The sequence below is a fragment of the Myripristis murdjan genome, chromosome 21 (genome assembly GCF_902150065.1).
Source record: "Myripristis murdjan chromosome 21, fMyrMur1.1, whole genome shotgun sequence".
Classification (NCBI taxonomy): domain Eukaryota; kingdom Metazoa; phylum Chordata; class Actinopteri; order Holocentriformes; family Holocentridae; genus Myripristis; species Myripristis murdjan.
Window position 1 is genome coordinate 1,276,787 of NC_044000.1, and position 15,820 is coordinate 1,292,606.

Below are 15,820 nucleotides of genomic sequence, written 5' to 3' on the forward strand. Positions count from 1 at the left end.
CCAACGGCTTATTGAAAGTCAACATCAGGCTCCAGACAACACCTGTCACTGCCTGAAATTCTGAAAGCTTTATGGTAGTTTCATGCCTTGTGGCGTATAGCAAAATCCGTCTATGCTTGTGAAGCCGTCTGTGCTTTTCCATGCAGTATGAATTGTCTTTGTTTACTGAACAGTGTAATGCTTCGTTTGGCTCCACAGAGATCCTCAATCCTCCCTGTTGTGATAAAATAAGATACAGTTGGCGGTAGAGTGAAATTTTGTGTGCTGGTGGGGCTGATGCTGGCAGTTGGAAAGGAAAATGGTTTGTGCTGTGCCTCAGCCGCAGAGGAAGTGTTGAAGGGCAAATGATTTGTCCCTTAGTTGAGCTATCGCTCTCTGTCTGGAATGTTAAATGTGCAAGTACACAGCAAACACACTCACCTCAAACAATCAGACACACACACACACACACACACACACACACACACACACACACACACTCGCACAGGGATTCAGCCTCTGAAAATCACAGCAGAGAGTGGAAAGCAGCTTCATATTTAACTGGATCAACCTGCCAACTGGTGAGAAATAAGAGTGAAGGTGTAAAGTGAGGTGGGGAAACAGTTTTTGCAGCAGCCGTGGATTCCTCATATTGTTTTATCAAAGATTTGACTGTGGGTGGTTAAAACCCAGGACACTTTGGCAAGGCTTTATTTATTCATTAATTCATTTACTTACTTAATTATTTGCTTATTTTTATTATGTGATCATTTTGTTAACGATGTGGTAAGTTTATTTTTTTTTATGTTATGTTATTTTATTTTATTTTTACAAATTGGGTAATTTTATTGTAATTTTGCTGGTTAATTACTTGTAATATAATTAAAAAATCGATACTAATTATAAATTTGCTTATCTTTTCTAACATGAGCATGAATGCCTTGTATTAGTGTGGCTGTCTTCCTCCCAGGTGTGCCCTACCCCCTCCCCTGGTCATTCCCCCCATCCTCTTCGTTCCCTCACTGCCATCCTCATCCTCCCTCTGGTCCTGGCTGCTGTGGCTGCTCATCATTCTGTGTGTGTCTGCCCCCTCGGTCCAGATCTCCTGCTTCTGTTGTCATACTGTCTGCTAATGTGTTGTTTTGCATTGTAAAGCCCCTGTAGAGTCATTATGGGGTTTCTGGCTTCCCTTGGGGAGATGTGTCTAACCTGGGCTGTATTCAACGAGCAGGACATTAGTTTCAATGGATCCTTAATAACAGGGGCACTGCAAAAGACTTTGGACATCACTGCCACTGCTTTAGCGATCAGACGCAGGAGGAGACCTCCAGCCCAGAGCAGTGGTTATGTGGAAACGACCTTTGTTGCTCATTTTAGGATGAGAAGAGAAACATTTCAGGTGACGGATCTGCTGTACTCTGCTGTGTTTATGCACCTCTTGTGAGCTGAACTATCACTTAGATGAAGACTTACCAACCACTGTTTATAAAATGGAATAAAAGTGTGTTTTAAGTTGACAAAAAGTTGCCATATTATTGAAGAAAAACAATAATCTATGCCTGATCTATCATCATACTTACCACATTCATGTGCTATTACCTCTTCAAATGATGGGTAACATTTTAAACATTGGCTACACTGATATAGCAACTTGGAAGCCGTAATGGAGCACTGTCGTTTTACCAACATGTGAACATTCCCACCCGTGCTAAGAACACACTGGATCATGTTTACAGTAACATACGGGGTGCATACAGGGCTGCACCCCGCCCCCACTTCGGACACTCTGACCACATCTCTCTGTTCCTGTCTCCGGCCTACAGACAAAGACTGAAACAAACAAACCCTGTCACCAAACAAGTTAAACTCTGGACTTCAGAGACTGAGGGCATCCTGCAGGGCTGTTTTGCTCAGACAGACTGGGATGTGTTTAAAGATGCAGCCACCCGGGAAGACTCTTCTGTTAGCATCAAAAGATTATGTGACGGGGTACATTAGCACTTGTGTTGACAACATCGTACCCACCATGCAAGTCAGAAAGTTCCCCAACCAGAAGCCCTGGATAAACAGTCAGGTACGCCACACGCTGTGTGCCCGCTCTCTTGCATTCAGATCAGGCAATGAGGCGGAGTACAAAGCTGCAAAGTACGAACTGAGGAAGGCCATCACAACGGCCAAGAGGCAGTACAGAGAGAAGCTGGACGGCTTCTATTCTACTGCTGACTCCAGGCAGATGTGGCAAGGACTGCAGCACATCACAGACTACAGGACCACCACCAGCACCATCAGCTCCACAGACAGCCTACCCGACGACCTCAACAACTTCTACACCCGCTTTGAGACCTCCAGTTACAGCACAGAGGGGCAACACACACATACCTTGATCCTTGATCTTTGGTGATGTTGGTTTGAGCTTTTCCTTTTGCCATGTTTGCACTTTTACAACACCCTCACACACATACTGTACATACTCACTCATGCACACCACTGACTTTACTGCTGTCCACATCTCATCTGGTAAACATTTAATTTGGTCTAATTTGGTTTAATCTGGTTTAATAAAATATCATTTGGCCTGTTAACATGGTGTTGTCTCCCTTGTGTGACTACCTGAGCCAGGTCCTGACAGCGTTATGACTGTAACGTTTGTAATTTGCTCACTGGGCCAATGCCTATTGCACACTTGTGTGGCCAGGAATGGGGTCTCGACTGTGGGGAGGAGGGGGGCCCTGAAATATGTATTGATAATATGCAGTTTTTTTCCATATAAAATTTAGAGGAGGCAGCCTTTCTCAAATTTTGGGCCCTAGCATGATTAAACATATTCTTTCCCAGTTGCAGTAGAACTACTATAGGAATACTACAGAAATATTACAGGCTACAGTGTGAATGTATGCTCATTTCACCATCCTCTGGGTTTTTTTTTTTTTTTTAACCTTGTCTGTCATTTCTGATACATGTCAGAACCAAGACAGTGGGAGAGACTGTAATAATTTACATTATGAGAAATATGTCTTAAATAATAGATGGCACATTAAAATGAGGCTGGAGTGAGCAAGAATGTCTCCTTTTGTCAAATGCCTGCTACCAGTTAAATGCCATTTTATTTTCACTTTATTTAAGTGGAAGGAGGACTAGCAAAGTAAGAATTTCATTGTATGATGAAACCATCTGTTGTGCTGTGCACATGAGAAATACAACTCTCTTTCTCTGTCTCTCTCTCTCTCTCTCATACACACATACACACTTTCTCTCTCTCTCTTTCTCTCATATACACACACACACACATATTCTCTCTCTCTCTCTCTCTCTCTCTCTCTCTCTCTCTCTCTCTCTCTTGTTTATTTGCATATTGAGTGGGAAACTGAAATCTGATCACAAGGGGGCAGACACATGTGGAGACACTGATGCTGGGTGTGAACGGACAGACGGACAGCTGTCCACTTGTGACTGGATCAGCAGAGATGCATTTTAATAGCAGGTAGAGACGGCCTTTTTTGCCTTATTTTTGATTGAAATCGAGTGAAGCTGCTCAGGTTTCCAAGGGTTAAAGTGAACGCTGCAGTGTTTCCAGTGTGCCGGCTGAGCCAGCCTCAGCGATTATTCCCCTCCTTCCCTCCTGTGGGGGGGTGTGATGGGTTATGTTTAAAACACCAACACCTCCATGGCAGCTGCTGGGACAGTATGAATGGACTGTGTTTGAATACCAGCCTCATGTCTGCAGTTGTCGTTGCCTGTTCTGAGCCTCCTCCTACACTTATTCCATCCCTGAAGATATGAATCCAGTCTTTTAGGTAAACAAAAACCTTTAGGACCTAAATTCATAACATGAATCTTTGTAAGGAGCATCAAGCCCTTTCATTTATTTACGTTATTATTTAATTTATTTTTTATTTTTTCAGTATAGATACCTATATTGATGTGTATACAAACATGCTGTTTCTTTTTCTATTTGTTGTAAGAAGAAGAAAAGTTAAAAAATGACAATCAGCTATAGTGGGGCGGCTTAGCTCAATATATCACAACAATCGTTCATTTTGTGATAAAAGCATAACATTTGGTAGATGTGTTGGTGGATATATTTCAAACAAATCTGGATATTGGGCAATCACAAAATCGCCCCCTAGTGGCCATAGCAGGCATTTGATTTATTAAAATGAATAAAAATATTAAAATGATTCATTAAAATATTTTAAAAATGTAAATACACATTAAATTAAGAAAAAATACAGTTATACACACTCAGTTTCTCAAACACTTTCTGCCCCACCACCACAACCACCACTGCAAGCCAGCTAGCCAACAAGCTAGCTAGCATATAGTCAGGACCGAAAATTGAAAAAGCCCCTTAGGAAACAACATGGTAGGCATTTTTGAGGAAAAGCACTTTATCTGTTGTTTCTGTATGATTATTTAATGCTGAATGCATTTCTGCCATATGCCAAGCTGTAAAAGTTACCGTTTAGTCATAATTATTGATTAATTAGCATAGCTATTGATTAGTCGCCCAAAGTTAGAAATGGCTATCAGTTTCCTATTTGTCAATATTCTATATATGATGTTTGGTATCATTGTAAAGGGGACCTTCTCGGCTTTCATTTAAGCCCATGGGTGTCTCTTTCTGACAAACACAGAGGTCACATGACCTCCTTAAACCATAAATTAAACACATTTTCCCACATTTTTCGCCTAAACTATATAGTTTCTTTTATCCCTGTGGGATCAAGGGATATCAAGGACCCAAAAGACAACAACCACAATACCTAATGGACTTTGAGGATTCAGGAAATGTATGATATACCCATACTATTTCTTTGTGAGAGGTTATTGTGAGCCTTAACATCGCAGTAATCGGCTCAGGCCCATTCACCTCCATTCATTCTTTGGACCAGCATTACGCAAAAACGACCTCACCAATTGTTTACTGTAGATATAATGATATTATTACTAATACAAATGTAATAATAATCAAAGGCAAGGTAGACATTTTTCATCAATTTAATTAATTAGTAAAAATTAACTAATCATGGCCACTAATTATTACAAATATGGATTATGATTGGATCAAAACAGCAGTGCATTACAATTTTTTTGTGATCACATTTTTTCTTCTTCAGTGCATTACATATTCATGCACACATAAGGGAGCAGACCTGACTGTCTAACTAGGGAGAGTAAAGGGGTTACTCCCCACCCCCATGATCAGCTCCGGGGTGGGGAGTGTTCGATCATGGAACCTTTCCTGTCAGTCATGGATCTCTGTGGGCTTTGCTGTGAGTAGAATAGCACTTCCACGGCTCCTGACAGCCCTGAATTCACAGCTGTCAATATGATTTCCTTTACACAGAGGGGAAGGACAGAGGATCATTTAAATAATGTGCCAATGACTTTCTGCAGAGTCCCATGGCAAAATGCCAAAGTCGCTTACTGGATGCCAGTGCTTTAAGTGAGCCATCTGACTGCTTTCAGCTCACGTCCTCCCCCATCTCTGTTTGGTCTTATGTCTAATGTGATACTGACAGCCAAATGTAACTCCATTATCTGACTAAAGGAAGAATGAAACTGGTTCGAGCATGTTGGCCATCATACTGTATTGTGAGCCAAGGGCCACGATGCATGAAACCACTTTAGCGACAAATAGACGGCATTGGAAAAACAGGAAATTTAACTGAAGAGGTAAATCAATGATGGCCCTGTAAAGTCACAGACCCCATCATCCAGCCTAGCAGTCTGAGCACTCTGGGTTCTCTGGTGCCTTATCAGAACTGAGTCAGCTGCCAGTAAAACTGAAAATCCATAATTCCGTCAGAGTTCATTATCTGTGGTAGGTGCAGAGACCACTGAGGCAGTATGTTTTAATCTGTGGAATGCTGTTTAATAGGAAAATCAGCATGGACATCTAGCAGGATCCACCTTTTAAGCATTTGATGAGTTTATAATTTTATTCACACATTTTTGTGCCAATTTTGTTGTAATTTTATCTTTTAATTTAATTTGAAATATATATATATATATATATATATATATATATATATATATATTTTTCTTTTTATGGTAATGTTTGACTAATTTCTGGTTGTTTTTTCAAAACTATTTTTTTGGGGGATTTGCAAAAATTTTGGACACCACTATTTCAAACATAGTAACAAGTGGAACAAATCAAGTGTGCATGCCATCACTAGATGGAAGTATATTTTCATCATGCCAAGAACGTATACACGTGCAGATATGTGTGAAATTACATGATTCCTGCTTCAATTAAAGAGCTGTCACGGGGACAGAGATAAGCCTGGTGGCAGTGGAGGAGGCTGTGAAGAGGCTGCGTCCACAGGCAGACAGGATGACTGACAGGTAATTGGGAGGATGACAACAAAAGATGCTGCATGTGGAGGGGCTTATCATACTTGTAATAAATAAATTTCCTGAAATCCAGCAGCACTTGGAATCAGTCTTAACCATTTCCATTTGCAAACATGCTCATGTTAATATTCATTCAAAATATATTGAAATCAAATACAAATTAACACTATACAAGTGTCAAAATTAGCATAACAGCATTTCATTTTTTTCCAGACAAAACAAAACAAAAAAAAAAAAGAAAAAGAAAAAGAAAACAAAGACAAATCTCCAACATGTCAGTTTCTGAGGAAATGAGGAAAATATCATTGTTTTCAGAGTTCTCAGACTGACAGTCATGTACAACGACACATTAGCTATGAAAGGGTTTGGTTAAACACACACACACACACACACACACACACACACTCCAGATATTGAAGTTGTGTATTTTTAATATATTAAAATGAGTGAAAAATGTCCAATATTAAAAAAAATTATGCAATTTAATGTAAGTATTTGTTTTGTGTAACTTTCATTTTTTTGTAATGTATTTTATTAAATTTCTATATTTTTAATCCAATAGATCTTGGTAACTGCTTATATGTTTCTTGGGTTTTGTCCTTTGACTGCCTGTAAATGGTAGGAAGAATGGGCACAATAAGCACAGCCTCAGCCTTTGGGTCATTAGTAGAAATGTATGTGACTGACACTGTAGTGTTTTCAATTTGAATAACGGAGACTGATGAATTAGGAGTGTATGATTTAGTTCAAAACCAAACAAATAACAATAAAGAACAATAAAGAATTCAGTCAACATTCAAACTAATAGAAGTCACTAGTTACTGACACATTGCTCCATGAAAATTCAGTCTCTCCCCACAGTGTGAGAAAGCCAAACTGCTAAATTCTGAGGTACTAGAACTGCCATTGGGTCTGGATCAATATGAGGCTTTGTCAAAGACCACATAACAATTAGCAAACATGAGTGATGCTCCTGCATTAACTCAGCTTTGGACCTGAGCCACACTCTGCAGAGGCAAACTTGTGTATTTTTCTCATTTCAAAGAACAAAGATTTGCTTCAAGCCATTAGCCACAGGGTCACATGGTGACCTTGTCAGAGGAAGTGGTGAACTCTGTCAGTCTGAACCAAATAACCATGTCAGGAAGCATTTTGTCCTCTCTGGCCTCTCCATCACTTTTCTGTGTACTTTGCACAAAACAAGAGCACACAACCAGCCTGGAGGGTGATAAAGTAAACTGATAAAAATAGATTGGGGTCATGAATGTTGACCGGGAAATATTGTTTTCTGTCAGGTAATCTGTCTGTGGCATTTTCACAATCCATCGTATGAATTCCTTTTTATTATTGTATCATTCATTCAAAAACCCAACCTTATCAGCTGCAACTCTTTCTCTCATCTCTCCCTGACCACAGCAGAGAGATGGGAGAATCTCTCTCTTAGCCTGTCCTCAATTAATAGATAATCCTCAAATTCTAGCAGCTAAGGAAAGATGGCTCCCCAGTAGCATTGCACTACAATACAGTAGGATAGGATATACGTTTCAGAAAAAAAAAAATACTTATACTTTATTTGTCCCCATGGCGAAACTTGGGTACTCTCATTATCTTCACAATAATTACACATAGTATGAAGGCTACAAAGGCTTTTCCTTTGAAATAGTCGATCAAGGCCAATGTTGTGTGTTACGCATGCTGCCAGAAATGTCAGCATCGACATCACACTGTCATACCTGCAAGGTGGAAAAGACTCTCGTGTCTTGTCCATTAAGTATGAATTTCAACTTACATTTAAATAACAAAGACTGAAATGAAAGTTTTAAGTTTAAGCAATTTATTAAGATAAAATAACAACTGTAGCTTATGTAGGAGAGTTGTGCAGAGCAAAGCAGGGTCAGACTGAATCAGCCAAGTTAGGAACCTCAGGAGACAAGGCTTGATGTGGGGGAACTGATTCAGAGACTTTAAGGCTCTACAGAGTCCCCTGCGATAGCTGTAGAGCAGAGAAGAGACAGAAGAAAAAGGGGGATCAGATAGGAAGGGTGTCAAACAAACAACTGGAGTGGGATTGAGGTAGTATAAATAGGGAAGTTCCATGATATGCATTAAATTAACTTGAAGAACAGTGAAAACTGCATTGCCCTTCTAAATTTGAAGAATCCTAACAGATGGAATAGCCTACAGTGAAGTACCAGCCAAGAAATGCTGCCTGCAGCCTAGTTTCTGAGGAGCAGCTACTGGGCTCTAGTTTCCCGGTGCAGCGCAGGGTGGCGCAGTGAGGCGAACCCCCCGCAGAGCTAGTTTCGAGCAGCGCAACCGGAGGCGCGCTCAGTTTGGTAGTTTGGCAGACCGAGGTGCGCTGAGATGGGAGTGGCGTTGTAGCAGGGGGAGGTGTCGACAGATTCAGCTTGGCATAGTGACAGTGTCGTGCCAAAAGGCTTCACTGAGGTGTGCTCAAAGCTCACAATCTGAGACCACGTCTATTTTCAGCGCAAGGCGGAGCGCAGCTGGTGTAGTGGAAGTTTGGCTGACCGGCGCACAGTGCGCACACATCACCAAAACCTCACAGGCAGGTTTCCAGAATGTCAGGCACATTAACAATGCAATAAATACCCACAACAACCCACGCTACTATCTCAATCAGCACATAAATGTATCTCCATATTGACTGTCCTGTCACATCTGATGTCAGATCAAAGGAGATTGGCACCGTTTCGCATGCATACTGGAAACCCAACCTGATCACCTGTCAGTCAAACAATGTGTCCAGTACGGTGATGTCTTTTTTCCAGTCATGGTGTCTGGCGCTGCTCGTGTTAACTACACAGTTCTTCTTCCATATATATAAATATTCCACACAAATCAAAAATGTAAAATGCATCAGTTCCTTGACAGACACTGGGTGTTAAGAACAACAAATGTAAAAGCTTTCATGAATCGGATTTTGTTTTAATCTCTAGTGTGTTGTTGCATCAGTAAGTGATGTCGAAAGTTGCAAAACAAACATATTTATATGAATATGGTGAGGATTATCCTTTGAGGTAAAAACATTCATGAAAAATCGGGGCTTCACAGTTAAATTTATATTTGCTCGTAAAAATCAGTAACTTTAACAGACGGTGACAGAGCTGGAAAAAGAGAGATGCGAGGCAGGCAGGTAATGCCTGCCTCGATCCATACAACCTAAAGCTAAACCGGAGCCCTGGTTCAATAACAGAACTCCTGCAGCTAGATGGGAGTGTTGCAACACTGAATGCAGGTGGAAGAAGGACAAGCAGCAAGTTTCATTTCAAATCTTAAAGGACTTCTGGTGTTCTTACCAGAACACTGTTAAAGAGGCTAAAAGAGATGACTTATCAAATATTATTCTGTCTAATCGTCATAACCCACGGGTGTTATTTAAAACCATTGATTCAGTTCTAAATGCCCCTCAGTTTGTCTGTGTGGAAGCGTCCCCTTAAATGTGCAATAACTTCCTGCACTTTTTCATTGGTAAAGTTGTCACCACAAGAGCTCTTATCTCTGCTCCAGCCTCTGACCCCTCTGACACTGCCCCTTGCCTGGCTGTGTTTGATAAGTTTGATCCTGTGACTCTGTCGCTCTTGGAGGATGTGATTGGCCATGTTAAGCCTGCTGGTTCCCCTCTTGATGCTGTCCCTCCTCACTTTTTTAAAGTGGTTTTCCCTAGTTTAGGGCAGTCGGTTCTTTCCATTATTAACAGCAGTCTGTCCTTTGGTGTTGTTCCTGTGAGCTTTAAACATGCAGTAGTGCAACCCCTGCTCAAGAAACCTGGCCTCGATCACACTGTGTTGGCTAATTATAAGCCCATTTCCAAGCTGCCTTTTATTTCAAAAATCCTGGAGAAAGTTGTTTATGTTCAGCTGAAATTTTTTCTGGACGAGCATAATATCCTGTAGGTTTTTCAGTCTGGTTTTAAAACCCTGCATAATACAGAGTCGGCTTTGCTAAGGGTTTTTAATGATATCCTCCTGGCTAATGACTCTGGCGATTATATGATTCTTGTCCTGCTGGACCTAACTGCTGAATTCGATACAGTGGACAACATTTTAGTTTCTCAGTTGCAGCACCTAGTGAGTATTTGTGGTAGTGCTCTGGAATGATTCAGGTCCTATCTGACAGATAGAACCATGTGTGTTAGCCTTGCTGGCTCGGAATCCTCCTCTGCTCCTCTGTCATATGGGGTTCCACAGGGCTCAATTTTAGGACCCCTCCTTGTCTCACTTTATTTGCTTCCTCTGGGTTCCAGTCTGAGAAAGCATGGCATCGCATTCCATTGTTATGCTGACGACAGTCAGATGTATGTGCCACTTGAAGAAGAAAGATGCTTTCTCAATTAAACCACTCCTGTTATGTCTTGATGACAGTAAAGCCTGGATGGCCCTAACAGAAGCGATGGTGTTTGGTCCCAGTGGCTCCTGTGAAGCAGGAGCCACTGGGACCAAAAACCATTGCTGCCTTCATCAGGTCCCAGCTGGATTACTATAATGCACTTTAGTTTGGGATCAGCCAGCCATCCCTCTCACGTCTCCAGTTAGTTCAGAATGCGGCTGCTCGTCTTCTCATTTTAAGAATCTTTTATTGGTTTTTAAATCTTTAAATGGTCTCAACTCACCTTACCTCTCTGAGCTGCTTCACCCCTACACTCCCGCTCGGTGCCTCAGGTCAGCTGACCAGCTGCTCCTGGAGGTACCGGGGTCGAAACGGAAGCTCAGAGGGGACAGAGCCTTTTCGGTGGCTGCCCCAAATTATGGAACAACCTGCCTTGGCACATTAGACAGGCCTCTTCACTGTCCATTTTTAAAACTAGTCTTAAAACCCATTTTTATTCCTTGGCTTTCAACCCAGCATGATACTTTGCTCTTGTTTTTATTTTTATTTGTTTCATTGTTTTTAGTGTTAGTTTTTTTTTTAATGTTTTTATGGTTGTTTATGTACAGCACTTTGTTTTAAGCTGTGGTTGTTCTTAAAGTGCTCTAGAAATAAAGTTGAGTTAAGAAATTGATGCCTCTCCTACATAATTCCTACAGTGATGTTCCTATATTTTACCCAGGGTATACTGTGTCTGCTGCAATGTTCCTGTGCCCAGTGCCTGTATCTGCCTTGCTGGCATGTGAGGCCTGAGGATGGCTGTACCAGCTGGTCCATCCATCCTTCTGTGTTTTCATCTGTATGTTGTTCAGTATTTTATTAAAAAAGTAACATATCAAATTCTGTTGTCAGATTGCCATGAAATTTGCTGAGCACATTCATGCCCCCCTGAGGATGAATCCTGCCACATTTGGTGACCACACGACTTGGATACAAGATATCACAAAATCTAATGAGTGGATGGCATGATATTTAGCGAGTGCATTCATGCCCTCCCCCCCAAAAAAGATTCCTCTTGATTTTGGTGACCTTCTGATCTCTCCTGTAGTGCCACCTTTTTGGTCAAAATGTCAAATTTGATGGTTTAAAATCTATTTGGCAGATTTCCATGAAATTTGACATGTATAGTCATGCTATCAAGAGCATGCAGTTTGTCAGTTTTTGTGTCATCATGACATTTACCCTGTGCCACCATTAGGCTACATGATCAAATTGATATTTTAAAGACTGTTGGGAGCATGGATCCTGTCAACCCCTCCACCATCAGCTGGAAGTGGGATTATTGCTAAGTGGAAGCGTTTAGGAACCACAGCAACTCAAGTTACAGAGCGGGGTCACTGAGGTGCATAGTGTGTAAAAGTGGCCAACGCTCTGCTGACTCAATAACTGCAGACCAAACCTCCTCTGGCATCAACATCAGCACAAAAACTGTATGCCGGAAGCTTCATGGCATGGGTTTCCATGGCCGCATGCAAGCCTTACATCACCAAGCATATTTGGGTGAGTTTGGTGTGTAAGAACTTGACTGACCCGCACAGAGCCCTGACCTCAACCCTATCCAATATTTTTAGGATGAACTAGAACAGAGATTGTGGCCCTCTCATCCAACATCAGTGTCTGACCTCAATAATGCTCTTCTGGATGAATTGGCAAAATTCCCACAGACACACTACAAAATGTTGTAGAAGAGTGGAAGCTGTTGTAACTGCAAAGGGGGACCAACTGTGACTTACTGTGATTCAGTTTGTCAGGTGGTAGGGGTCTGGTTTTAGAATAGTGTTTGTGTGGATGCTGGATGCCAGGTTGCTTTCATGGAAAGTCTGATAGCAAAATATCCCTCTTGTAAAATTGTAACCACAGAGATAATACGCCATTCACGGTATATTCTTGGGAGAAAAATCCTCTCAAGAGAAAGAAACTCTTTATTTTTTGTCAGAGTAAATAAGCTTCTGAAAGATTAATTTGACCATCATGGAACACCAAAGCCCCTGTTTGTACGAATCTGAAGCATGTACAGTACAAAGGGATGCAATGCAACATAGCACAGTTAAAAACAGGGTGGGTTTAGGAGGGGAGGAATACATTATCAGTGGACATGGTGGGTGGTGTGTGGTTCCTTCCATTCTTCCACTCAGTAATTTCTGAAGCAAATTTTGCATATTATCTACCTGAGAACTTGACACACTTAATAGCATTGCTCTTAAATTGAGCCAGATTACCCACAAAAGATGGTGATATGCTATTTGAATATGATCTGTTCATATACACATTGGTAAACCTGCAAAAATAGTATGATAACAGACTACACTTGATGTTATTTGAGGAGGCAGATGACACAAGCATGAATCCCCATAATCCTTGATGCCAAAGTCACCCTGTGCTGCCTGATTGTTACTGACACACCCACCACTGCGCCTCTCCTCCCAACTTAGTCTGCTGCTCTTTGTGAAGCACACTGTGTTCTAGTAAAATGCAAATCTTATAAACTATGCCTCCCCCTCTCTCTTTGAATTTTATACAGCTATTGTAAATGCAGACAGTGGTTCATTCTGCTTCTTCTCAGGGGTCCCTGAACATAAACACCTAAGGAGTTCATTAAACTCATGGTTATTAATGGACCTTAAAAACAGACTTTTTCTGTATCAGCATATCGAAGTAATTAAGCCGAGTGGGTAGAATCACATACTGCAGACATGATACTGTTCAATTGTGATTCCAAACCACTAGTCTAACGACAAAGAAATCTAGCATCTAATATTAAATGTAGGATGTGTGAATATATTTTACTGTGTTAATAAAATAATAGTAACTCCAGGGATGGTGTTTTTATTTTTGAAAGAAGATGAAGGTTGGTCTGATGACAGGGTCTGATAAGTCACAACCTATTTTTACTACAAATGCTAGAGAACCCAAATGCAGACCCGTGAGACCAGGGCAAGACAGCACAGGTAAGTGATGTCAAGCCAGCTGGAGATGAGTCCAGGAATCAGCAGACAGTTGGCCGAGTGGCTGGACAGAGAGCCAGCTAGAACAGGAGGCAGAGACTGAACTGGTTCACAGATCAGACCACTCGTTTGATTGTACAGACAGGAGTATCCACATTAGTTTTACTGGCAGAACAGAGGTAGTGGAGAATGGGTTTGGTTGTCCCACTTTTTTCTTTGTTCATAATTCCTCAAAAATACTCACCTTTATTGACTGTATTTCAAGATTTTATGGAAGCCTGTCAGGTAGGAAGAGAACTAGATTACTCTCCATAAGCTCATCTAGCATATACATGTTCATCTAGCATATTTCCTGCACAGACATAATATCATAAAATCATCATCAGAACTGCAATAATATACACATGTACACACACACACACACACACACACACACACACACACACACAGGTGCATCTCATAAAAATAGAATATCATGGAAAAGTTCATTTTTTCCATAATTTGAATCAGAAAGTGGAATTTTCATATATTCTAAATTCATTACACATAAAGTGAAATATTTCCATTTCCATTTTTGTTTTGTTTTTTCTTTTAATTTTGATGATTACAGCTTACAGCTCATGAAAATCAAAAATCCAGTATCTCAAAATATTAGAATATTACATAAGACCAAACAAGAAAAGGAAGCTTGAGAAAACTTATGTATCTTCTTGATTAGCAGACAGATCTGTTCTGAACTCTTGACTATGATGGTAGAATCATCTGCCAACTCAGTTATGTACAGATCATTTCTGCACACATTTAAGGACTGTATGTCAGGGCTACATTTTATGAAAATAGCCAACAATTCCACAATAACTGTTCCACAATACCAGTTCCATAATAAACCGGAGCAGGATCAATCCTGCTGAATTGCATGTTTAACCTCAAATCTTTTAGAAGTTGCTTGAGGGAGGGAGGCTGAACTATTCCAGAACAGACGAGCTGAAAGCCAGTACCAAAGCAACCTGGACTTCTTACTTATGTATTGTGCTTTAATTTATTTCACAGTTACACAATAATATTCAGTAGTGCACACACCTCTGATTGGCTCTGTAGTGGTTCCTGTGCCCTCCTTGTGCATCCTCTCCCTTTCATGTTCAGATTGAAAGGCCATGTTCACCTCTTTGTTTAGATTACAGAATAACTGTTTAAGAATTTGCTTTTATTACTGGACTGGCTATCAGATATTATATGCCTTATAGTCTCTAAAATAAAAAAGAATTGATAGAGGAAAATTGTTAAATTTACATTACTTTCATTTAACCCATATACAGCCACTTTAGAGATATTTTGCATATTTTAAATATTCTTAAATTAATTTTTGAAAGAGCCCCTGATGTGCCAGTGGTGGCACCTGATGAAGTGGACCCCATCACCCTCGATCATGCCATCAACACAGCTATCAGACAGTTCAAGTTCATGTTTATTTAGAGCCAGATATCACCATTTACAGTCTCAAAGGCCTTTACATGCCCACAATTTAATTAACATTTCCAATATTTTACTTTGTAATGCATATGAAAGATAAACTTAATAACTTAATATAAATGACCAATAGGTAGTGCTACAAAAAAAATCTCAGAATTCAGTGCTGTTTCTGTCTCCTCTGCTTGAGTAGCTCTTCTTTCAGACTCTTTATTTTCCACTGACACCTTGAGCTGCTGCTTAAGCTGTGAGCATCTGGTACAACTCTGGTTTTTGGTTTTGGCCGGCAGAGCTCTCTGGCTGGGTGCAGGCACCCTCAGGTTTTGAGCTCTGCTGGCTGGGTTACCTGAAGCTGTGGCTTCAGCACTGGTGGATGGAACTGGAAGATCCATCATTGTCTTTCAGAAGCTTCACATTTGGTCAAGAGGTGCTTTGCCTGGCTGGGTGCTTGTGTAGTTTTCTATACTGGGTTAGTGGCTATAGGTCCATGGAAATTATCAACATGAAAAGATGCTGCCTGGCTAATTGCTGATGGAGGCCTGAGACTTGGTATAGCTTTCTGGGTGGCTGATGGTTCTCCACTAGTCTGAGGTCTCTGCAAGCTAGTGCTGGGTGACTTGGATCCTGTGGCTACAGGACACCTGTTGGAGGAGCCTGATATACCTGTGGTCGTGTGTCAA